Source organism: Lissotriton vulgaris, chromosome 6, assembly GCF_964263255.1.
Source record: "Lissotriton vulgaris chromosome 6, aLisVul1.2, whole genome shotgun sequence".
Lineage (NCBI taxonomy): Eukaryota > Metazoa > Chordata > Amphibia > Caudata > Salamandridae > Lissotriton > Lissotriton vulgaris.
In genome coordinates, this window is record NC_141694.1 from 164551599 (window position 1) to 164577721 (window position 26123).

A 26123-nucleotide genomic window follows, 5' to 3' on the forward strand; every position below is an offset into this window, starting at 1 on the left:
GTCTGAAAGACGCAAACTACCCACTGCATAGTCAGTGAAGTGGATCTTTGGATTTCCAGGTCATTTCACAGAAAGGGTGTTGGATTCCGCAGTGGGAGCAAGAGAAACTAGTACAACAACTAAGGAAGAAAGCTAGTGCATAAAGTACACACAGTTGGGCAGATTTACAAGGTCGTGGGAAAAATTATGCAAAAGTGGCGCAAGGGGCTTGTAAACCTGCCACAGTGTGTGGTAGAAAAGACGGAGGAAAGGACAGAAGTGTGCAAATTACCCACTGCTATTCACGGGTAGTAGTTACCAAGAAGGCTGAATAAAGGGCCTGTACTTTGAATTTTAATTAAAGAAGAATAATTGATAAGTTAAGCAAGAATGGTAGCAAGTAGGTGTGTGTATTTGTGGTTGTTGTGTTGATTGAGTGGAAGATGACTAAGATGAAAAATTAGAGAGGTTGCAGAGATGCAAACTTTCCATTTCTTTGTAAAGGAAGTGGGTGTTTAGTTTTCCAGTGCATATATATATTCACTGAAAAAAACATAGGTTTCAGGCACGTTATAGTTAAGAAATAGCATTTAAAAAACCTTAGAAATTCACTGAAAAAACCATAGGTTTCAGCCACGTTATTGTTAGGAATTAGCATTTAAAAAACCTTAGAAATTCACTGAAAAAAACATAGATTTCACCCATGTTATAGTTAGCTGGACATTTCTCTCATACAAAACCATTTAAATTCCCCCGTTATCGTTAATTCAGCTAACTATAACTCGCGCGCATGCAATGCACTGCTGATGACGTCACATATTACATCACTCATGACATGGACAGTGACATCACTCATCACATCACTGATGACCTCTCAAATGGCATCACTGATGACCTCACTGATGACATCATCCTTGTGAAAGAGCGGCAGACCTCCTCTCACCCTAATATAACCTTTGATACATACATTCAAAAATAGAAGCTAACATTTTCAAAAAAATGGAGATACCAATACCAGTTACAACAACCTATTAGGTAATTCCAACATCTACATACACATCCACTCATTCAGCAACAGTTCTATATAGTCACTCATACATGTACTTACTCATCATATGTACTCATACACCTATACATCCTGTTACACACCGATACTCATCCATAGAGTTACTCACACACATACTCACACATGCAAACAAACATCCATTTACTTGCATATACAGCTATACACATACCACTACATTACTTCTACAGAAACATACACATACTTACTCTCTTAAACAATCACTTATAGAAACACATACTTATTTATACAGGAACTCCTCCAATCTCTCACTCTCACATATACTCACTTATATACATCAATACTCACATATACTAGTATAAAACATATGTAGTTACTCATAAAGATACTATTGAGACAGTGATTCACTCACTAACACACCCATACACACACTCATCCACCCATACAGTCCTGCACGCATTCTGTCTTCAAAACACATACAAACAGTGAGTCAGTCATTCATGCATCTGTGCGCTAAGTAATACCCCCACCAAACCATACAGACACTCATTCTGATACTCAAAAAACCAACTAATAACCCATATAGACACTCATGTAGGTACTCACCAACCCATGCAGTCACTTATATACAAAGTGAGACACTGATACAGATATTTACATATTTAAACATTACTCGCTAATACATGTATTAAGGTATACTTAATAAGTCAGTTATACAATCAATTTTACAAAAAAAACTTAAATTTAGACACTTATTTACCCATTTATTCTTCCATCAACCTTTAGATATATATATAAAAAATATTTATTTTTCAGAAAGACACACATTCACTGGATGATGTCATCAGTGATGTCATTTGAGATGTCATCAGTGATGTGATGAGTGATGTCACTGACCATGTCATGAGTGATGTAATATGTGACGTCATCGGCAGTGCATTGCGGGCGCGCAAGTTATAGTTAGGTGAACTAACTATGACGGGGGAATTTCAATCGTTTTTTATGAGAGAAATGTCCAGCTAACTGTAACATGGGTGAAACCTATGGTTTTTTCAGTGAATATATATATATATAGATATTTAACTAATTAAGCCCAAACGAGCACCATGACAGCCGGCGCAGTGAGGAGCCGAGAAGCTGCGTCTATTGACATGTTCAGTGACTGTCCCAGTGGGGAAACATTACTAGCACCCAATCCAAGCCTAACCCCCTCATCCAGCCAAAATATCAGAGATCTGTTTAAAAGACTGGAGAAGCTAAGTAAAGTGGAGCAGTATAAGTGGTGGGAACACAAATCGTTAACAAGATACCTGGAGGTTGAGAGGGTCCCAAGGGGGCTAAGAATTATGTTGGCCCCAAGTTACGAGCACCCGGACCCCCAAATGCTTGTAGAGTGGGCAGAAACAAACTTGGACTCATCAAAACGACTGCTGCAAGTTTTGGTGAAATACGCTGAAAGCACGACAGGGATGTCCCTTATCTCCACTACTTTTTAATTTATATATTGAACCCCTGGCATGCTCTATCAGAAACAATACTAACATCACACCTTTCAGATATTTACATTGGACAAGGAAAGTAGCGCTCTACGCAGATGACCTAATGGTGTTCACGGACAACTATAATTTCTCCAAGCTGGCGATTGATGAAGAAATGAACAAATTCGGTAAAGTCTCAGGATACTTAGTAAATATTGACAAAACGGAGTTAATGAGGTGGAACTTACAATTAATTTCACCTCTCTTGAAGGATAAAATAAAATACTTAGGAATCACCATAACACAAGACCTTGGAAAACTAGCAGAAACAAACCTTAACCTAGTTATGAACGAAACGAAAAAACTCCTTAAAATCTGGTCAGGCCTACCATTAAGCTTTTTAGGTAAATCCAATATAATTAAAATGTCAATTATTCCAAAATTCACTTATCTTTTCAATAACATTCCATTAGAATTTAAAAAGGAAGCCCTGAAAAAAATACAAGGAGAAATATCTAGCTTTATCTGGTCATCAAAGAGTACAAGAATCTCATGGAATAAACTCAGGAGAAAGAAGGAACAAGGGGGTATAGCAAGTCTGGATATATATGAATATTACAGATCCTTCCAATTTAAAAACGTCAGAGTTTTACTAAAAGCACATCAAGCATATCCAATATACTTGCAACACTTGACAAATGGTGAAGATCACTTCCTCTTCAAGTTTGGCCATCCGAAATTTTTCAAAAAAGTTAAATTAAAGGTTCTGAACAATGCCGTTAAGATCTGGAATCAAATAAGATCTGTCACACAGATTCCATATTACAGCAGTATGGCTCCAATATGGGATTCCCCGGGCACCCCTGACTGCTTAAAAGACTCTTTATCAAATCAACTTAGGCAAGCTGGAATTGAAAAATGGGGACAACTTCTATCTGGAAACTCCTTGTTATCATGGGATCATTTGCAAATAATTACAGATCGTAAAATCTCGAAGTTTACATATTATCAACTGAGCAGCTGGGTAAGCACCATTCCAAAGGGAGCCTCAGATCCGGAGAACCTAGAACCAGAGATGATGAGTGAAACGGTATTAAAAAAAGAAGTATCAAAATGGTATTGGGCACTAATTGAAACAGAAAAAGAAGACCCAACAATTGCTGAAAAAATATGGAAGAAAGACTTACAAAATGAAGCTACAGACCTTTGTCAAATCTGGAAAAAATCAGTAGAAAAATGTTGGTCATGTGTAAAGGCCGCTCCCTTAAAAAGGAATCACTTTTTCTTTATACATAGAGCGTACTGGACTCCAAAAAAATTATCAAAATTCAAAGGAGCTACAGTAAAATCGTGCAGCAAATGCGGAGAGGAAAAAGCGGATGATATACATATGTTTGGTGGGTGCCCTTCGCTTACACAATACTGGCAAGAAATTGGTAAGACTCTAACTGCAATACTGGCAACTCCGATAACTGTGAGTATTATTTTAATTATTTTTGGGATACACTGTACTACTCAACTCAATCAGATAAAGTTAGACAAACATCAAGAAAACTTACTATTTGTCATGATCCTTTTAGCACGTAGAGAGATATGTATTAATTGGACAAAACCAGTTCCTCCAACACATGAAAGCTGGTTAAATGCTGTAATAAGAATTAGTAGTTTAGATAGAAAAGGGAAACAAATCAAAAAGATGAAATACTGGGAGATCCTGGAAAATGATATCGAATCTAGACAATAATCTATAATCTCTCCTTGCCAGAGGTCCCTTTGCTTGTTTTTTCTTTTTCTTTCTTTTTTCTTTTTCTTTTTATTCCATGATTAAGCGGACAGTAATTCCTGGCATGACTTGAAGTCTGTCAAATACCCCAAGGGTCAGAGATCTCCCAAAACGAAGGAATTATTGAGTAAGATGGAGGTGTGCGGCGGAGAACTGATCAGATCAGGAACGAGGCATACCCCTTGTACCACCCGATAGACGATCAGGGGCAGCCTTTGTGAAACATCTTGTTCGGATACTGTTGGTCTCCCAAACGCCTTTCTTTCTTTTTGCATAACCCGCAATATGAGGAAAATAAAAAATAAAAAAAAGAAATTAAAAAAAAGAAATACGCTGAAAGCGACCGCTTGAAGCTGTTAAAGGAAATGGATGAAGTGAATAGCGAATTCACCAAATTAGATCAAACTGAACAAATAGAAAAAATGCGCAGTGACATGATCCTAAGACTACAAAAAGAAGAGGAAGTCATAAAGAAAAGGAAAACGTTTAAATTCCAAAGAGACAAATGTGATTATGAGCAAGGACAAATTTTTACATTTGCCAAGAGATACGATAATGTGAGAGTGCCTGAAACAGCTGGAACCGTCCCAAAGGTTCAAAGGCAGGGACAGCAACCAAACACAATCCCGTAAACATCTGCATCCGATTGGAGCTCTGCAGTCAGCAGTGGGTCAGACTTGGACCAAGCAGAACTTCCCACGAGACCGGGTTTTCCAACACGGTCCCTAGCGCAAGAAGTGGACTGTCTGCGCCAGGACCGAAAACAAACACTGAGGTCCAATGCAAGAAATGTAGGAGCGCAGCAAACAGGAACCGCAAGCGCAGGGCAAGGCGCAGGTGCCACATTGCCAAATGCAACAAAAAGAAAAAGTTAACCAAGAGATGGCAGCGCAAGTAGGGCAAACACAAAGAAATACAAACACGGTTATCAATCTCTCCAATATTGTGCTTAATGACAAAGAAACAGCAACGTTATCTTTAGGACTTTCCTACTGTCCACAAACAAACTTTGACTATGCCAACACCAGAATTGATATGTACAAATATGTCAGAAAATTAAAACTACAAAAGTATCATGCTATGAGGGGAACAAATGCCGCAGCGGAAGGGTTCGACAAAACAATCACATCGGACACCCAGGAAGGCATTCTGACACAGGAACAACCGCTACTTAATGACTTGGAGGGCTTGTATGAAGAAGGAATAACTTCATCCTAAGAGTTGCTTCAGATGGGGACGAATAAGCAAGGAAAGGTACATACCCCTTTCAAACCAAAATCAACCTTCTGTCCCCTGATGTTAAGGGATAATCTGGATCAATTCAATGAAAGAGTCATAAAGGACTTGAAAACCCTATACTATCAGACAATGCACTCGACCAATAAGTTCAAACATCAGAACAATGAATACCACAGATTGGTCAAAAAATTACAAGCCCAACAGAAAATCATAATCCGCCAGTCAGATAAGGGGGGTAACATTGTCCTCTGGAGATGTACTTAACTGAAGCCCTGAGTCAACTCAACAATAGAGACTGCTACAGGAGAAGTGACCAAGTTCAGGTTAATACAGCTAGGGATAACATTTTTGGGAGACTGCTTGCTTGGAAATCGGCAGGACTACTGTCAAATGATGAATTCAAATTTCTAAAAAATGACTACCTCCAAACTCCCTGCCTTATATTTTATACCTAAGGTTCATAGGGACATCCAGACTCCCCCAGGCAGACCTATAATTTCAGCGAGGGGAGGGTTACTAGAGAACACATCGCGCTATGTGGATTATTTTTTACAGGACCATGTTAAAGCGGTCCCATCCTATATAAAAGACACAAGTGACTTTTTGAGAAAATTGGGTGAAACATCATGGGGTTGTCTTTTGGTAACACTGGATGTCAACACATTATATACTAGTATAAATCATCATGATGGTATTCATGCAGTGGAGTACTATTTAAATACTAGGCCTATTGATATGAACCAGCACAGTAAGATGTTGTCAACCATGATTTTAACTTGTCTCGAAAACAATTTCTTCCTTTTTAACAATCAGATTTTTAATCAAATTAGGGGAGTGGCTATGGGGGCCTGTTTCTCCCCTAGTTATGCTTGCCTACACTTGGGCTATTGGGAGAAACAGGTCCTCAGTACTGAATATGCTGAAGTTTTAAAGAGTCAGGTTTTATGTTGGTATAGATATATTGACGACATCTTTTTAATTTGGCGGGGATCGGAATAATCTGCTCAGAGATTTGTGGACAATATTAATTGCAATGTTTTTAATTTGGGTTTTACTGCTCAGATGAGCAGATCTACTATTAATTTTCTAGATGTTGAAATTTATTTTGTAGATAACACCATAAACACCAAATTACACCGCAAGGCCACAGCAGGAAACACAATGTTACATGCCACCAGCCATCACCCTGTACACCTCATCCGGAGCGCAGCGATGATCAGGAGTGTAGAGAGGCGCAGGAGGCGAGTAAACAAAGATTCCTGGAGAGGGGGTACTCAGAAGTGGTCTTAAACACAGCAATTAAGAGAACAGTTAACCTGCAGCAAGCAGCAGACTTGGTGGAGCGCAGCAAACCTGTAATCAACAAAGCTGACGCTCCTACCAGATTAATCCTCTCCTATAGTCTCCAGCACAAGGCCATACAAAAAATAGTTACAAAAAACTAGCCTTTGATTAGGAGTGATCCAGTCCTGAACACCCAAACCACAATGTCACCAACTCTAACATTCAGAAAAGCTCCCTCCATGAGCAACGCCCTGGTAAAAAGCAGTCCAGAGGTAATGTTACCAACTAACTGGTTAAGTCCAAGAGGGGGATTCAGGAAATGTAAAACATGCAGAGCCTGTAAATATGGAAAAAACATGAGGGAGTATAGCACTCTATTTAAGCCCAAACCAGTACCTATTATGAAGAACTTAGACTGCAAAACAGAATTCGCAGTATATGTATTGGCGTGCACATGCAAGCTAAGGTATGTAGAAAGCACCAAGCTTCAAGTACATAAGCAAGTTCTACAACATCTTAGAGCGATTACAAACAGCGACGCAACCTACCCGGTGGCCCGCCACTTCAAGCAATGTCATGGCAATAATTCCTCAAAAAAGAGGCGGACATCGGGAAGCATTATTGCGCAGATTAGAAACTCTCTACATCCTTGAGCTGGACAGCAAAATCCCACAGGGCTTAAATTTTACGGAAGATTTCCGCTCATGTTTATGAAAAATGTATGATATTTCAGGGAATAGAATCAAGATTGGGTAGCTAAAGATGAACTGATACAGATATTAGAGTAACCAGCTTTCTTACAATTTAATCTATTCACAAAAGAGGAAAAAAGGACACAAAAATATTTTATTCTATTGCACATTTTGCACAATGAATGGTCAAAGGTATGACCATTTGAACATTTGCACATTGAACACATTGCACTTTCTTAGCCATTTAAGGAAATGGAGCACTTATGTAAATTATGCCCACTTGGGCAGTATTACCGGTCACAAGAACATTTCTTTACACCACTTGTTTACATTGCGTAGTTTGCACATTATTGCAGTATATGCTTTGTCTATACAGCAGTTGCTACACATTCGGATGTTTTTAAAGCACACTGAAAAACCCAGTAATAGAGTTTTTTAATGCAATGACTTTTTAAATATTTGAGTGTAACGTATAAATAATGAATTTGTCAATATTTATGTATTTATTTATTTATTGACTGTCAATATTTATTAGCGGCTAAATGTGGGGTTTACAACAATGCTTTTAATGTTAATTTAACATTGAGAAAAATGACGTTCCTAATAGTGTGTTTTCCATTTCCATGCTAATGAGATGTAACACTGTTGCTTTAAAGGGATGGCACTCCTCATGCACGTCATGTGAGCAAGGGCACTGAGTTGCCCGAAACGCGTCATGGCGGTGGTGCAGGGCAAAATGAAATAAACACATCTGCACTAGGCATGAGCAAATTTTGCGAATCTGGCGTTCGCGAATTTTGCGAATTTGCGAACTCGCAATCTGCAAAATCCACGAAATCTCGCGAATTTGCGGATTTTTTTTTGTGTTCGCAAGGATTTCTGCCAGATCGCGAGGGTTTTGTACCAGTTCGCAATTGCGAACTTACATGTCGACTCGCAACGGTCGCGATTATGTTGTTTCTACGTCTGGTTCATCATCACAGGTTCCCAGCACCCTCTGTTTCACCCCTGCCACCCTCTGTTTCACCCATGCCACCCTCCGGTACATCAATGCCACCCTCTGGTTCATCATCACTGCAGATTATGGGGGGAAAAAGCAAGCACACCAGCCCTGCTTCAACTGACATGAATTAATTTGGGGTTGATTTATTAATGTGTCACTGTTTTAAAATTCCAGTCTGGCACCTGCTTCCTTATCTGTAATTTGCTTTCTGTTGCAGTGCAAATTTTTTTTCCAGGACCTTTTATGGCCTACTTGTAGCTATTCTATGAGCCTGCTGTGAGGGTCAGAGCAGGGTCATACAATTGTTGCAACTCGCAACTGAAATTTGGAGGGGCCCCAGTCAAGAAGCACGACAGGGAATGGTTACTAATGATGAGTTTGAACTTTTGAACCTGCTGAATGCTTTCACTTTTGCAAAACTCGTTTTTCTGCAGAACAGCATTACAGCAACTGTAATGCCCCAAACAAGCTTACTTGTGAAAGTTGATTTCTAATCCAAAAGTGATCCAAAGAAAGTCAAAAGGCCTCAAATCCAAAAAAGTGCAGGCAAATGTCAACCTGAGGAGTTATTCTGATAAAAATCATCATTTTCAGAAGGTCTATGCTGCTTGTTAGTGGATTTCTTGTGCAGAATTGCAATTATTGTAATTTCGCGAGTGCGAGATTGTTGCTGTCTACATGTTCACAATTGAGAACTTACACCGCACACCGCAAAATTGTATCACCAAGAAAAAAAAATCTGCTGCGTGCGAATTTGCGGATTTTCGGTAAATTCGCAAGCATTTGCGGATTGCGAATTTACCGAAAATCCGCAAAATTCGTGAGCGGAACGGATTTTCCGCCCATGCTTAATCTGCACCTAAATCTGGGTCTGCGTCCGTCTTTGTTGCATTGGAAACTGCGAGCGGAACATTAAGCATATATATATAGATATATATATATATATATATATATATATATATATATATATATATATATATATATACATATATATATCACTCACCGTGCATCCAAGCACAAGTGCACTCCTTCCATAAGTAGACACCAACTCCAAGATACTTGAACAAATGTATTTAACGTGCATCAAGCCAAAAGAAAGCAAACCCCACGCATTTCGGCGGAAGCCACCTTGCTCACAGGTAACTTTTTTTCTTTGCAATCAGACATTTAAAAAAACATTCTCTATTGCGTGCAACGTGAAGTTCAGTGACATAAAAAGTGGACTGATGTCCAAAAGATCTGTCAGCCATCTTGTAGTAGTTTTCGAAAATCAGAATAAAATATTCAACATTCACTGATACATAATAACAGAAAAGTGTTCGTTAATACTTAATCACTTAATTACAATGATCAAACTTGTATGTTTAAATAAACAATAAATTCATTTTCAGTTTCCGCAAACGTTATTCTGAATAACATTATTATCACCATGACGCACATCACGGTGATGTAACAAACTCAACAACTACAAACCATGATAGTTCATAGGTTACTTTGTATCCCCTCAGACCCAATACTGTGGTGGTAGTTATAATAAACTAGTCTGCCTCAGTAAGTGTAGAAAAACAACTGATTACAAGAATTTAATTGAGGTATTCTCAAAACTCATACGATCATAATGTAGAGTAAAATCCAATGTACACACAGTGCCAAGGCCAGACATTGAGCCAATGCCTGAACAAAATAGCCATATGTAGTCACTACCGGCTACACATGAGTGAATCATATTGTTCTTTTTTCACATTAACCTGTTCGAATGGAGCCACAGCTACCATACTCAGATTCGACAAATTAAGATGTCCCTCTAGACATTACATCTTGTACAAATATTAATAATAAATGCAGTAAAAATTCCCAAGTGGACAATACTCATGTCAAAATCATAATCAACCTAAAAATATATGCTCAAGGAAAGACACTATTCATCCTTCGCCCAAGTGGGCATAAACTCTTACTTCCTTGTCAAAATTCTTAGCCGCTATACATGATATTTATTCTGATGTTACCGCATCCGGACTGTAACACCACCTAAGAAGAGGGAAAATATATACAACATTCAGGGCTCAGCCAGTATCTTCGGACAGATAATCATCAATAGTGAACGTGAATTAAAAACCTTAAAATTTGTACTGAAACATCAAGCAGGAGACTAGAAAGAACAATTCCCTCATCACCTTTTTTCTTGTATACTAATATCAAACATTCCAGAAAAAAGAAGAAAAGCTAAAAAGAGGAGAAAAGGAAGGAAATAAATGAGTGGCACTATCAACAGCCTGAAAGACAATCTTAAGTGGTTTACTCTCCCAAGTGCCAGGACAGTTCTTCCTCAGAATTCAGGTCCCCAGGGATCTTCGTGTCAAGTTTCAAAATGTACTTGGATTCTAACTGACGTAGTCTACTGATACTGTCACCACCTCTATTAGAGGGGGGGACTCTGTCGACTACAAAGAATCGTAGCAAATTGCGATTGCTTTTGTGCAGTTCCTCAAAATGTCATCAGTCCACTTTTTATGTCACTGAACTTCACGTTGCACGCAATAGAGAATGTTTGTTTAAATTTCTGATTGCAAAGAAAAAAAGTTACCCGTGAGCAAGGCGGCCTCCGCCGAAATGCGTAGGGTTTGCTTTCTTTTGGCTGGATGCACTTAAATAAATTTGTTCAAGTATCTTGGAGTTAGTGTCTACTTATGGAAGGAGCACACGCGTGCTTGGATGCACGGTAAGTGACATAGGAAACAGGGCGACCTCGGACCCTGAGGTGCAACACTGCATTTGTGTCCCGGCACTTTATGAAGAGGTGAAAAGTTGGCCCGGTCTTTTACGGGTTCCTGCTCTGGCAGAATTTCTCATTCTCTAAGGCATTGGATCAGTCCGGGCCCACCTCCCGGTTCAGGCACAGCAAGGGTGGCAGCTGCGCACGAAGGGTGAGATGCATCGTCACTCTTGCCCCTGCCTGGCGCGTGTCTGCAATCATGGGGCTTGAACGTCTGGGGGCCTGACGAAGCTCTGATATGCAAAGATGATCAGGACTTTGATTTCTTGCCTCACAGCATGATGCCCTGCTCCCCGCCAGTCCACTGGACCATTTCAACAAACCAAATTCCCCACGTAGTACTTCCCAGAAAAAGAGAACTCCGGGACTTGCAGTTCCTAAAGATCAGCAAGGAGTACACGGACACATGCTTTGGGGTTGGGCAAATTCCCACCAATGGGAAGGTTGCAGGACACATTTAAATGTGGTTGGGCCAGCATTTCAGTCTATGGAGGCATCTGACGAAGGCCATGAAGGCCGAAATGCATTATGCCAATCTCCATCAACAAATCAGCTTCCACATGATTGTGCACAGAGCCCAGTGGTGCTAAATGCCAGAGCTGTGGAGGCTGCGCATTGCCTCGGTGCCTGGACCCTGTGTGACCTGGCCTGGGTGGAGGCGGATCGGGGAACCTTGCCTTTGCGCTGCCAATAGACGTATGAGTGCCAGCCCGGTGCGGCCCCAGAGCTATAGAGAGTGTTGCCGGGCAAAGTAGGGACATTTGCCCTCTAATTTGAGACAAGCAAGGCCGATTGATATAGTTCACTCTAAGGCTGCGGGGCCTCCTTCTCAGAAGTCCATTTTGGCCATGTTGGGGGCAGCCCTGTCCCAAGCGGACCTGATCATGCAGCTGGAGGCCACTCTAGAGAAGCACACAAACATGTTTGATGAAATCCTGCACGCCATTCAGGTCTCCAAGATGCCAATGGATGCTCAACTGAGAGCTATACATGTTGAGACAGGATGAATACGAGCGGATCCCGCCCGCCTGGTGGAGTGAGTGGATAAGGCCGAATCCTTTCTGGGCTTCCTTGTGCCTTCAATGATGGCCATTCAAGAACAATTGAAAACTCTTCATACTGTGATGGGGATACTAAAAACCAGGGCCCAGTACCCTGAAGGACATTGACATCGTAATAAAATCCGCCGGTTAGGTTTTCCAGAACAAGCCGAGGGCCTGAACACTTAGTGTTCCTCAAAACTGTCTTAAAACTATGGTCCTGGCCAACAGAGTACCAAAATTCTTCTCCATCGAGAGAGTGCCCACCACGCCTGATAATAGCTTGGTTACTTAATTTCCGAGGCAGGGACCTCTTCTTTCAACTATTCAGAGCCAAAGGCCCTTGGACATACAAAGGCAACATCATCTTTATGGCATATCCAGACTACACTACAGAGGTCCAGAGATGCTGCAGCACCTTTGGAACAGTTGAGGCCCAACTGCGCTCCTTGAAACTCCAGTATGCTTTCTTGTACCCAACCCACCTGCATGTGGTGGATGCTGATACCACACACTCCTTTGCTTCTCCAGAGGAGGCTTAGCAATGGCTTTGCTGCAGGGGGGTGCCTGAGCTGCCAGAACCTCATGCTGACGGCCAAAAGGGCTGGTACAAAAAAAAGATCAGACAACGATGCATGCACCTCGACAGGTCACGACCACAACCCACTTATAGAATATGCTGCCTTGGAGCAGGCTCAAGGAGTAGCCGGGATCACTGCCCCACCACAAACAGATACCAAGTGCTCTCACTGTACACCTATCAGGACAAAGAGCCAGGAACCCTTGGCTTAGGCGCCTCTGGAATGGGCATGCTGCAAACATCACTGGGATCCCAAAGGCGGGACCCCCACGGATTTCTGAAGTGCATGGGTAGTGAGCCAGTGATGCTTTGAGCTCTAGGGGGGTGCTTTTGGCTGCCTGGTCAAAACATTTTTGGGGGCCTCAGAGACACTATTGGGTACCGAAATTAGGCACTGGTTCTGCTGGTTATTTGACTGGGCTTGGCATAGGAAGCTGAAACTGTACCTCATAGTAGAGAGACGCTGTCTGGCCTCCCCTGTAATAGAGTATTTCGTATGTACATGTCGATGTTGAACTGTTTGGGGTGTTGTGGCATGGTGCCACAGGGCGTTCAGGCCTGGGATCAAAGAGTTGTTTTTCTTATTTGTCTGATTTTTCTCTTTTCTCTTTTTCTTTACCCTTTGGCTGGTCGTGTGGGTGGCAGGGTGGCTGGGGTGGGGAGAGCATGGAGGATGCCATTATTATTATAAGGTTTGCTGTGTTTTGATTGCATAAATTGGCTGACATATTTAACACCTTGACTTGGAATGTACGGGGCATGGCTACCCCTGCCAAGAGACACAGAATATATGCATTCCTTAGGTGCCACATGTCTACTTTGCATGTCTTCAAGGGACACACCTAACAGTGCGGAAGCTTTAAAAAAAGTTGTTAAATGACGGAGTGGTCAGGTGTATGGTCGAGCTTCTTGGCAGATACCAGGGGTTTTTGGTATGGGTAGCCCCATAGTATCCATTTCTGAAGTGCAGGGTCCTGACTGACAGGGAAGGCAGATATGTGGCCCTGGAAGGGTCCCTAGATGGCCGCCCACTTTTCGATGTATCTATATATTTACCCAACACGTCACAGGGTCAGTTTCTCGACTCCCTCTCCCCAGCCAAGTTACTTAATCCAAAAACTCCGGGACTATGAGGTGGTGATTTTAATTGTGGTGATGATATGTTATGTTATGTTACATTTTATTTATTCACCGCATGTACGCCCATAGGCTTCATGGCGCTATCGGAAATTGTGGGATCACAACATAAAACCTAAAAGTACATTAGTGCAATGGCACATGTTCCACCTATTTAAGAATAGGCTTGTCTAAACAGCCATGTTTTAAAGGTTTGTCTAAAAGTGAGAAGAGTATCACTCTGTCTTAAGGAAAGTGGAAGGGCGTTCCTTAGAGAAGCGGCGAGATAATGAAAACCGCTGACACCCTGACGCTTTTTCTTAAATAATGGAACCCTTAGTAGTTCTTGATGGGCTGAACGAAGATTACGTGAGGGGGTGTATTTACATACCAAATTCTTTATGAATTTAGGGTCCTTGCCCTGCAAAGCTTTAAAAATAATGCAACCTGCTTTAAATGCGACTCTCTGGGCTACCGGCAGCCAATGTAGGTTTTCCAGAACTGGCCTAATGGATTGCCTTTTAGGTTGTTTGCTTATGAGCCTGGCTGCCTGATTCTGGACATACTGTAATCTCTTAAGCTGACCTACTGAGAGGCCTAAATACAAACTATTTGAAAAATCAAGCCGAGATAGCACCAAAGCGATAATTACCTGAATCAGAGCTGAATGAGTTAGGAAATGGGCAATTTTCTTTATTCTTTATTTTTCTCAATTGGAAGAAACTGGATGAGACTACCGTGCCAATATGGCTTTTAAGCGATAAATCCTCACTAACAGTTACCCCCAGACTCTTCACAGTGTGGGATTTAGTGGGAGGAGTTCCCATGTCAGATGGCCAGAAGTGAGGTCCCCAACTAATTTCACTTTTCCCGGGCAAGATAAGTTCTGTCTTGCCCGGGTTGAGCTTAAGATGGTTCAGATTCATCCATCTCTGGATATGGGACATAGTGCTTTGAAATTCAGCCACTGCATCCGAGGAGTCCAATGAGAAAACAAGTTGCAGGTCGTCTGCATAATAAAAAATTATAACCTTATGGCTTCTCAGAGAATACAGTACAGGGCGTAAGTATAAATTAACCGCATCGCTGCTGCGGCGATATTTGCGCTGTGCGGCTTTTTTTAAAAAGCTGCGTTACATGACGAGCTCAGCTCGTCATCAGCACACGCCACCCGTGGCTGATGACGAGCTGAGCTCGTCATCAGCAGCAAAGGGGTTAAAAAGCAATGGGGACAAACACGATCCTTGCGGGACTCCACAGATGGAAACAGTGTTTGGGGCTGTGAACGTCCCCAATCTAACAGATTGAGAACGTTCAGAGATAAAAGATTTCAGCCAGCTCAGGGCGGGACCCCTGAGGCCGGCCTGTTCGACATGGTTGACAAGAATGGAAAAGTCAACCGTGTCGAACGCGGCCGACAAATCCAGGAGCACCAGTGCTTGGTGAGCGTCTGTCTGCATTAGATCTCAGGGTGTTCTGAACCGCCAGTATCACTGTCTCGGTCGAATGACAAGGACGAAAAACAGCCTGATTCGGTTCCAGGTATTCAGTAGATTCAATAAAGTTTGACAGACAGTTGGAGACATGAGCTTCCAGAATCTTTGACAAATAAGGAAAAAGAGAAATCGGCCTATAATTCGTAAGGTTGTAATGATACAGACCTGGATCGCTCTGACCCCCATGCAGGGTCTAAAGGCCACAAAACACATTCAACGCTGGACCCAGGCCCTTAATGTGCATGATGTTTGGCACATGGGACATCCCGGGGAGGTTGAATATTCTTACTATGCACCGGGACACCAAGTTCAGCTCTGAATATTAAGGCCGGACTCTATCTGAGCATAATCAACTGTGGGTCATGTTCCAGTGGGCTGGCTGAGGGCTATCATACTGACATGGCTCCTCCATCTGGAGGTGCTACATGACATGGTGTACAGGGATACCATTGTTACCCATCTCACCCAGTACTTAACCGATAGTGTAGGCTCAGAGGACTCCTGGGGGCTTGAATTGGATGCCCTGAAGGTGTTTATGAGAGGGCACTGTATTAATGTGACATGGAGTGATCGAATAGCACTCACTGGACATAGATATTTGTATTTGAACGATTGAGATGGAGGCGGTTGCAATACCTGCCGCCCGTCTCTGCCTCACAGCGGAGGAAATTGACCGATTGTGTGCTCTGGACTATAGGACATCCTTGCCTCGTCTCCATACAGATGGCGATAAACCAGGACATAAATTAGCATGGTTGCTGTGAGCTAAGGTCCCTAGGACCCCGAATAGCACCTTGTGGGACAATTGGGGCCAGGTGGTGAACACACAAACTGAAATTAATGATGTGTTCGTACACTACTACGAACAGGTGTACTCCCTCTTCCCAGAGCCTGCACCAATGCAACTGTGAGATTATCTTCAGATGGTGGACCTTCCTTGTTCTTCTCCAAAACATCTGTGGGGATTGAAACCGCCCATCCAGCTAGATGAGATTTATCTGGCTATTAGCCAGATAGCTCGCAGTAAGGCCTCATGTATCGATGGGTTTCCTGTGGAATACTGTGCTGCCTATTAGAATATCTTTGCCCGCACACACATGGCCAGGGGTATCTTCTGTGGACTCTTTGGGCAGAGGCTCTCTCAAGGTGAGTTCCTACCACCAGCTGTCCATGCTGATTATTGATTATAAAATACTAAGCAAGGTCCTCGCCAATAAACTGATCCTGGAGCTCAGTTCTTTAGTTCACTCAGACCAATGTGGATTTGTGATGCAACAAATTACTCACTCCAATATGAGGCAGTTGTATCATATCATGGATGCTGTTTCCCAGGATGCTGTGGTGTTTTCTTTGGATTTTGAGAAAGCAATTGATATGCTGGGTTGGTCTTACCTGTTCCAAGTGGTGGAGGCCTTTAGGATGGGCACCGCCTTCTTACAATGGGTCAAGATATTATATAACGAGGGTCTGTACTGGGTGTCAAACTTCATGCTCTTTCCCCATCGGGAGGAGGACTTGACAAGGGTGCTCCCTTTCACTGGTGATCTTCGTGTTGGCCATGGAGCCGTTAGCTGTCCATCCAGCTGTACGCCAGTTGTATGGCGTGGGGTGTCAGGGCACAAATGGACTGGCACACTATGTCTTTATAGGATGTCTTTGTATTTTTTCAGAACCATGCTCTTGCCCTACCGGATCTCTATGCCCTGCTTGGCTTTTTGGAGGCACAATGGGTCTCAGGGTGAATTGAGGTAGGTCCTTGACTGTTCCATTACACTGGGTGGCACCTGAACATCGCACAACACCGCTGGAGTGACATCTCCCATGGAGTTAGGAGACCTTTCTCTAGCTGGGTGTAAATGTCTATCACACAGGCAAGGACTCAGTTGATGGGAATTATGGTAAGAACTTGACCTTGCTGTGCCAGTCCCTCAATTTTTGGCGTAGACCACATCTCGCACCCATGGGCAGAGCCTCAGTAACAAAAAGACTTATCCTCTCAAGGCTTTTATATGTATTCGCTGCTCTGCTGGTAATTCCCCTCAAGATCGTTTTTTCTACTTTACATAGTTTAGAATCTGACCTTGTCTGGGTACCTGCTCTGAAGCGAGTTTAGCTTCCAATGATTCAGCTTCTGATGCTCGAAGAAGGCCATGGCATTCCAGATCTGGAACTGTATTTCACTGCAGCCAATTACAGTGGCCTATGTGCTGGCTAACTGGTGTAGATGCTAAGGAGGGTAGACTTATATGAGCACACCTAGGATACTTGAATGTGTGAGATTGGTTGCTGTCTCCGGGAGGCCCTGATAGGGAACTGGGCAGGCTCTCACATATGGCCAAGTTGGTCTGGGTATGTTACATGCATCCTCGCCGTGCGCCAGACCCTTTTGCACCACAGCTATCCCTATGGAGTGTACCAACTCTTAAGGCCTCACTTGTGGCACACAACCCTTCCCCCTGGCGGGAGGCAGAGAATGCTCAGCTGGGTGACCTGTATGAGGAAGGGGCTTTGTTCTCCTTCCAGAGCCTGAGGGAACTCTTTGGATTAGGGCCAGACCTCTGCGATTAGGACTATATGGGTGACTGCACAGATGGAGCCCCCATTACATTCTGGAGTGGAATGCTTCTTGACACACTGCCTTGGCCTCCGGGCGGTATTGGCCCTGTACTCTGCAGTACACGCAGACCGTGCTTACCTTCAGACTCGAGACAAGCCTAGGGGGGATGAGTTCTTGGGGAAGGCTTTAATGGCCAAATAGTGGACCATGGCCTTTGAGCGGGTTAAACATGCAACCCTCAATGCCAGTCTGAAGTTTACACAATTCAGTTGCCTACATCAGATATATCCTACACCACACAGACTCTACGGATTGTTCCTGGGGGTGTCGCCGGCCTTCCCACATGGATGCCACATTTCTGCACATGGTCTGGGTGTTCACCCATTGTATGGGATATGGATGCAAGTGATGGAACAGCTATTACTGGTGGTTGATTTGCAGATATCACTGTTATGCCTGCTGGGGAATAACAAAGCGCACCAAGCACAATAAGCACTATCTCAGGCTGGTGAGCCTGGCACTGGTCCTTTTTAAGCACTTGATCACTATAACTTGAAAGGCTCCAAAGCCAACCACACTCAAATCCTGGCTTCAAGTGGCTCACAAATGGGCTCAGGCTAAGGCAGACGCTCTAACCCATTATTGCTGAGTGCGGGGAGGAGGTGGTGCCGCTACGCTCTGGGACACATATGTCCTTAAATTGTTTGACAAATCACATAAGCCCCGCCAAATAGGCAATGACATCAACATTGACAAGGGGTGTTACCCCAGGAGCTTTAGGTACCACAGATCTCCTTGGGCATGTGTGGGTGTGAAGTTGTGCTTTGCCCTGGGCGGGCCTCTGGAGAGTTCACTATTGAGATGTGTGTTGTGCCCCCCTCTCTCCCCACATTCGGCCACATGCTGCCATGTGTGGACACGTAATATTGGTAAGAGCTCCTGAGTCCTGTCTTTCGCTCCCTGTCATGCTGCCTCTTAGTGGCACCAGCCGAAAGGTTTTTGTTGATTGTTGGTTTGTTCTCATTTTCTAACAGGCAATTTTATCATTTCCCTTTCAGATTAGATGCAATATGTTGCCTGAAATGCATCTTAATTGTCTCAAGTGCCACATTTTTCTTTTATGATATGCTTAAAAGCTATTTTCTTGCACATTAGGCCATGTTTGAGTACTCACTTCTAGATGATACTTTTAATTGCACTTGCTCTACCCTATGAGGTATCAATATTAATGGCAATAAAGATATAGAATTTAAAAAAAGTGTGCTAATGCACACATGCCAGAAAGTCAAAATTATCTCAGTACCACCTTAGTGCTGTTTGGAACCACAAACCCATTTGATATAAGATTTGAATGGAAGGAAGGGAGGGATAATTAAAAGAATGCCATGCAAAAAACGAAATATATGTGTGTACAAAGTATGCTCAATAAACTGTTGGTTCTAACGGTCCTGCAATAAGAATGACTTTAAACATTCCGAAATATTCTAAATTGTACCTGCTCAAAACCAATTATGTAGGTAAAAAATATTTACAATAATCAGTTCATAACATTCTTGGATTACATTAATAAAGTCTACAAAACTGTTCCGACGTGTAACCACCCCACGTGGCTACTGGCAGATGATGACATTTCTCCCAAATATACTCACAATTCCTCATCCATATGTTATCTGTGTGGGTCATTCGTATCATAATCAATGATGAGGAAGACTTTTTAATGCAAAGATGATTTTCTTTATCTCCACTTCCTGGTAATTTGCCACTCCTGCAAAATCCAATAAACTTGAGTGCAACTGGATTGCTTCTATGATTTTTTTGCAAAATGGCATCACTCCTTTTGAAGGCTGGTAAATGCTTCAATATTCTTTTTCATTAGGGAAAGATAGTACTGTCCACATATTTTCAGCCTACAAGGGCACTCTGAAACATGCATAAACTAATTTGGTATGCAGGAACTGAAATGGGTTTTCTTTCTATACCATTACATAACGCATATGTCAAACCTGGCATCCTGTGCGTGGTTTCCCCCCTAACATTTTGCCTTCAGACCTTTTGTTTGTTTTTGCTGGCCTTAGGACCCTGCACACTTTCCACTCCTAACTAGTGCTAAAGTGCATGTGCTCTCTCCTTAAAACATGTTAGATTGGCTTATATCCAAATGGCTTCGAACCTAGAAAACTAGAAAACTTAAATGTAGCAGGAGCATTGTGCAATAAGTGGCTATATGATGCATTTTCCAATTTGATCCCAGAGAACAATATGAAACCATTTAGAAATAGTCCATCCGCTCCATTGTTCTCCCATAATTTAAGAAAAATGAAGCAGAAATGTCATATGCAGGAAAATATTTGGAAATCTTACTATTGGGAAGATGAAAAGATTTGGTATAGATGTCTAATTCAGGAGTACAAAGAGCTCATTATTGAGGGAAAAACGGAATACTATAAAAAATAAACAATGCTGTAAAAATTCACCAAAGGAGCTTTTAAATACGGTCAAAACATTAGCAGGCTCCAATCTTCCCAATGGTTCTCCCCGAGCCATTCAGTTTGTGATAAACTTGCAATATCCTTTAAAGATAAAGTGGAACAAGTTTATGGAGAATTCTATCTTACTAGATCCTCACATGATTTAAGGGTTAAACCATCTCTTCAAGCACTTAAGAATGCCGAACTCTTTCCTCTGCTTACGGATAATCAAGTGGCTGGGTTAATTATGCATACTAAGTTAGGTGCCCCCTCAGACCCCCTACCCCCAAGATTATGCATAAAATGGTCCACAAAATAGCTCTAATAATTTTAATTTTAGTTAATAACAATATTAAGGAGGACAAAACAGAGCGATCTGTGCACCAAGGGAAGTCAAACATAGGGAAGACAAACGGATCACCCTGTGTTTAGTTTGAAATGAGTAAAGAATGCTATATCGTAGTGGTCTATATCTGACTTCCAAAATACGTTCACATGAAAAAAAGTCCTGACTTTGGAAAGAGACGACATCGCGGTCCTGCTTCCACACTTAATATGTTGTGAACTGCTAATTTTATCCAATTTGTCCCACCTTATTTGAGTGTGACCAGAAGATTTTTTTCATGTGGACATATTTTGGAAGTCCACTATAGACCACTACGATATAGCATTCTTTATTAATTTCAAACTAAACATGGGGTGATCCGTTTGTCTTCCCTACGGCAATATTTTTAAGCTGTTCATATTCTATCTCTACTGACATCTTGACCCCATATACCAAGGAGCTCCTCACCTATGCCCTGAAGAAGTCCATTTTCTTTGACTGAAACGCGTTGGCTGATCGACTTGAAAACGTTTCTTTGCTATGTCTAAATACATTTTTATTAAATAAAAAGGATGATGTAAAGAACAACCTTGGACATAGATTTCATAATTGTGTGATACTGTTCATAAGGTGGTGCACTGTTCTCTCTGTTTTGTCCAATGTTGTAAAGTCCAGTTGTATGGACTGCACTGCGACAGTGGATGTTCATAGTGCGTGCACACTATTCATACAAATATGGTGATAGCAGGTTAGGTGCTAGTTTCTATAGGGTTTCACTGTCAACGATTGCATATAGCAATATTAAGGAGGGCTGCTTTCCTGTAGAATGGAAAAAAAGCCTCCGTCTTACCATTTTACCTTTTCCCACTAAGGCTATCGAGAAGCATCTCAACAAAACTTTGGCAGAATATGTGGAGAAAAATAATATTCTGAATGAGTCACAGTTCGGGTTCAGGTCAGGCCACAACATTGAAACTGCTTTATTTGCAGTCTCAGAAGAGATTATACTATGGACAATGATACAAGAAATGCAGTGGTCTTTTTGGACCTTTCCCCAGACTTTGATACCGTGAGCCATATAGACCTTCTGGAGTGGTTAGCAGCAATCGGGATTACAGGATCTGCTCTTGACCTTCTTTCTTCATTTTTAGGAAATTGTGAGCATAGAGTGGCCCTTGAGGAGTTTAACTCAAAATCTTTTACCCTGTCTTGTGGAGTGCCCCATTGGTCATCTCTCAGCCCAAAGCTAATTAATATTTATGTGGCTCCTTTAGCCAAACGTATTCATTCTTTTGGCTTAGCCACTATTGCATACACTGATGACACCCCGATTGTGGTGTCAATCTCAAGCAGTGTCAAAGAAGTTGTGGATCGGTTCAATAACTGCATGCAGGCCATTGTAAATTTGATGGGAGGCAACTATTTAAAATTAAACTCCCAAAAAAAAAAAATCTTCTTTTGGGAAAGATGTTACATTTTGGAACAAAGCTTGGTGGCCCCTGTCTCTTGGCCTCCCTCCCCTGCCAGTTTTGAAAGTTAAAAATCTATGTGTTGTATTCAATGCTGAGCTGTCACTTGTGGAACAAATGAACAAATTGGCATCATCATCTTTTTTCATTATAAGAATGCTAAGGAAGGTGGAACCTTTTATCCCACCCAATTTGCAAAAGTCGGTGGTCATCTCCTTAGTTATATCTCAGCTTTCTTACTGTAATGTCCTTTTTTTGGCATTAACCAGAGATCACTAAACAAACTTCAGATGTTGCAGAACACAGCCTGCAGATTCCTCAATAAAATTCCCAAGTTTATGTCCAAAACAGCTGCACAGGTAGAGCTCCATTGGCTCCCTGTTGGAAAAAGGATATCCTTTAAGGAGTTATGCCTGGCACATAAAGCACTGCATGGATCCAGACCACAATATCTTAAAAGTAAATTTCTTTGCTAGTGCATTGCCACTGCTGCATGGATTGGACCTTACGCAAAGGCCTGCATCGCAGCCACACAGCTTCTTGGAACTGATGCATCACCCAGTCTGCACATCGCATCCTTGAAGCAGGACTTCGCATCACAAGCCATATGCAAAAACCTTGATGACTATGTAAGAACTTGCATCGCAGCCTCACCTCATCTCTGAACCCACACATTGCTTTAGGTGCAGGGTGCATCTTCAACGTGGATCCTTGCAACACTCCACAAACCAAGATTAAGGTACTTTGGGTCAGCAGGCCTAACTGGGTACCTATAGGTGGCTCACTCTCCATTGCAGTTGACCTGAACTTGTGACTTTGCCCTGGTCCACTGCAAGCAGATATCTACAGTTGGCTCTTTGTATTTTTGCTGGTATTTGTATGAAAATCTTAAACATTGAATATCTCTGGTTCTACTGATTGGCTTTTTGTTGTTTTGATCTTGTTTTGTTTCTTAAAGAAAGTTCTATTTTCCTAAGTCAGTTTGGGACGATTTTTGTGTGAAGTTTTTCACTCTATTACTATTTGAATTGTTGCAGATATACTGTACACTTTGACTGCTCCTTGCCATGCTACCATAGCGTTGAGCACTGGTCAATTTAGGGCTGGCTTGTGCCGGTTCACCCATGCAAGGATTGTGGTTGCTGCTCAATCAGGGCTTACTCTCCAGTCAACAAACAATCCAATTTCTTACAACATATGCATAGAGGTCTTGGTATTGTGCATGAGCTTTGCAATTTCCATACCTGTGGAAACCACTGTGTCTATCTAACTATGTATGTTGCCGTGGTTACTGAAAATTACTGTGAACTACAGATGTTACTAAGTGATCTAGTCTTTCTAAAAGTGGTGGGCACTTTAGCATCAATGACAGTTTTGAGAAGGTAGTCTGATCTCAAAATATTCCAGTGCTTGTTCATTAGGTATTTGATGGTATTGGACCTACAGGTGTACTTAGTAATAAACCTTATATGATTACTATGCACTATAAATAGTAGTTCATAGTAATCATGTCAAGAGATGGGACTACTATGAAGTTCTTCTATCTTTTTCACTAACTAATATCTCATCCCTGTTCTTCACTGCTATTTTCACCTGCGCATTACTCAGTACTCTAGATGGATAACCTCTCTCTTTATAATTAAGGCTCCCTATTTTCCGTTTTTACTGATTTTTACAGATAAATACAGACAGAAAACCATTTATTTTCTTGTCTGTATTGTTTTTTAAATGTGGATAAAAACGGAAATTGGGTGCTTTTTGAGTGATACTAAATAAACTTTGACATGAACGCCAGGCCAACAACTGTGTGGATTGATAGGTAAGGGGGTTAAAATAGAAAAATAGAAAGGAATTTTGGTAAAGAGGCTTAAACAGCAGTAGATATGCACAAGGTTGCTACTGAAATGTGCATATTTTCATATAAGTGCATTGATTTATCTTCTGCGGGTCTTCATATCACTGAAACCTGGCGGGCATTCAAGTACGACTGCATATTTATCTATACTACTATTATAAGGTAAGAACGTTGAACCTTTGAGGCGGGTAAACTCGGGAACCACAGCGCCAATCCAAACACACGATACATCATTAGAATTGTCAGGGTCTGCAGAGTGACATAGGCTATATTTCCCCAAAAAATACACGTTCTATAAAAAATATACATTCATAAAAAAGTAGTTCCTTGGAAGTAGCGCCAGGCGTGTGCGCTAACGACGTGAACGTGCGTGCTGACATCATCTAGCGCAGGGGGTTGCGGTGGACAGGAGCACGAGGAGGTCAAGGAGCGGCAGACAGGAGCTCGGACAGGAGCGAGGAACTCAGGCTGAGGTAGGTGAAGCACGGGGAGGATCGGAACGCGTGCGACTGAGTGAAGCGCGGGGAGGAGCGGAGGAAAGGACTCGGGCTGAGGTGGGTGAAGCAAGGGGAGGAGCGGCCCATTAGCGCTCACACACGCCTGCGGGAAGTCTCCAATGTGCAGCTGACAGGAACCCGGGGAGAAGCAGAGGAAAAGACTCGGGCTGAGGTGGGTGAAGCAAGGGGAGAAGCGGCCCGTTATCGCTCACACACGCCTGCGGGAAGTCTCCAATGTGGTACCACATTCACAACGGAAATAAAAGACAGAACGCAAAATAAAATAATAATAAAGAGAGACATGTGTGCGTGTTTGAACAGGGCATTGGTCAGCCGGAGATGAGGTTTATTGCTAAGAGGTGGAACACAAAATAAAATAATAATGAAGAGAGACATGTGTGGGTGTTTGCACAGGGCATTGGTCAGCCGGAGATGAGGTTTATTGCTAAGAGGTGGGTGAAGCAAGGGGAGGAGTGGCCCGTTAGCGCGGGGAGGAGCGGTGTACTGTGTTCAGCTAATTAGGGGCCCGGAAGGTGGCGGGTGCGCAAAGGGGGATCCCCCCGGACAACGTCGGGACGGGCTGCTAGTTAGTTAAATAAATGTGGAAATATACCAGTTTCAGCTTTATTTTTTCACAAAACCCATAATAAATATGGATAAAGATAAAGTTGATACAAAATAAATATAGATAAATACAGACGGAAATGTCAAATCAATAAATACCATAAAACTGAGAGCCCTATTTATAATCATGCCAATACTCTTACTTCCTCAGACTCATAAAAAAAGATAGTAGAACAGTTTGATTCAGCTTTATTCGGTGCATACAAAAGTCACCTTAAAAGCACACACTTCATACGACATCAATATCAATTAATAAAAAATCACAGTTCATACAATATAAGAATAATAAAACGATATTTCATCAATAATTTTCTATCATAAAATACAAATACAAATACTTGTTTATAAAATGGGATATACATAATATTTAGGGGCTTGCAATTCTCTCCACATGTTGATCTTTCAGTTATAAAAGTTTATATTTACACAACTAAGTTATATCGTCCACATTCTCATATGTTAAAGTATAGTCTTTTCTTTTTCTAATTGCACATTGTACATATCTGATAAGGGAATTACTAATTTTACTGGTGGGTCTCTCATGGGCACTCTAGACAATTTTTTGATAAGAGTTTCTACTGCCCTGGCTAAAGATATCGAACTCACTGAGAAGAGATTATCGCTAGACCCACTTTTGGATAAGCGGTCCTCATTGGGCAGTCTGGCGAGAGCAAGATCACCCACTCCCCATGAGACTGATCTATCTGCCACTGAGGGGAGGGATGGAAGTGTCATTATATTGCAGGAAGTAAGCCCCGATGCTGGATTGAATTCATGTAATCTTGCCAAGAAGTAGCCTTCCCCCAATATGAAAACTAGATCAGCCAGATGTGCAAAAGTT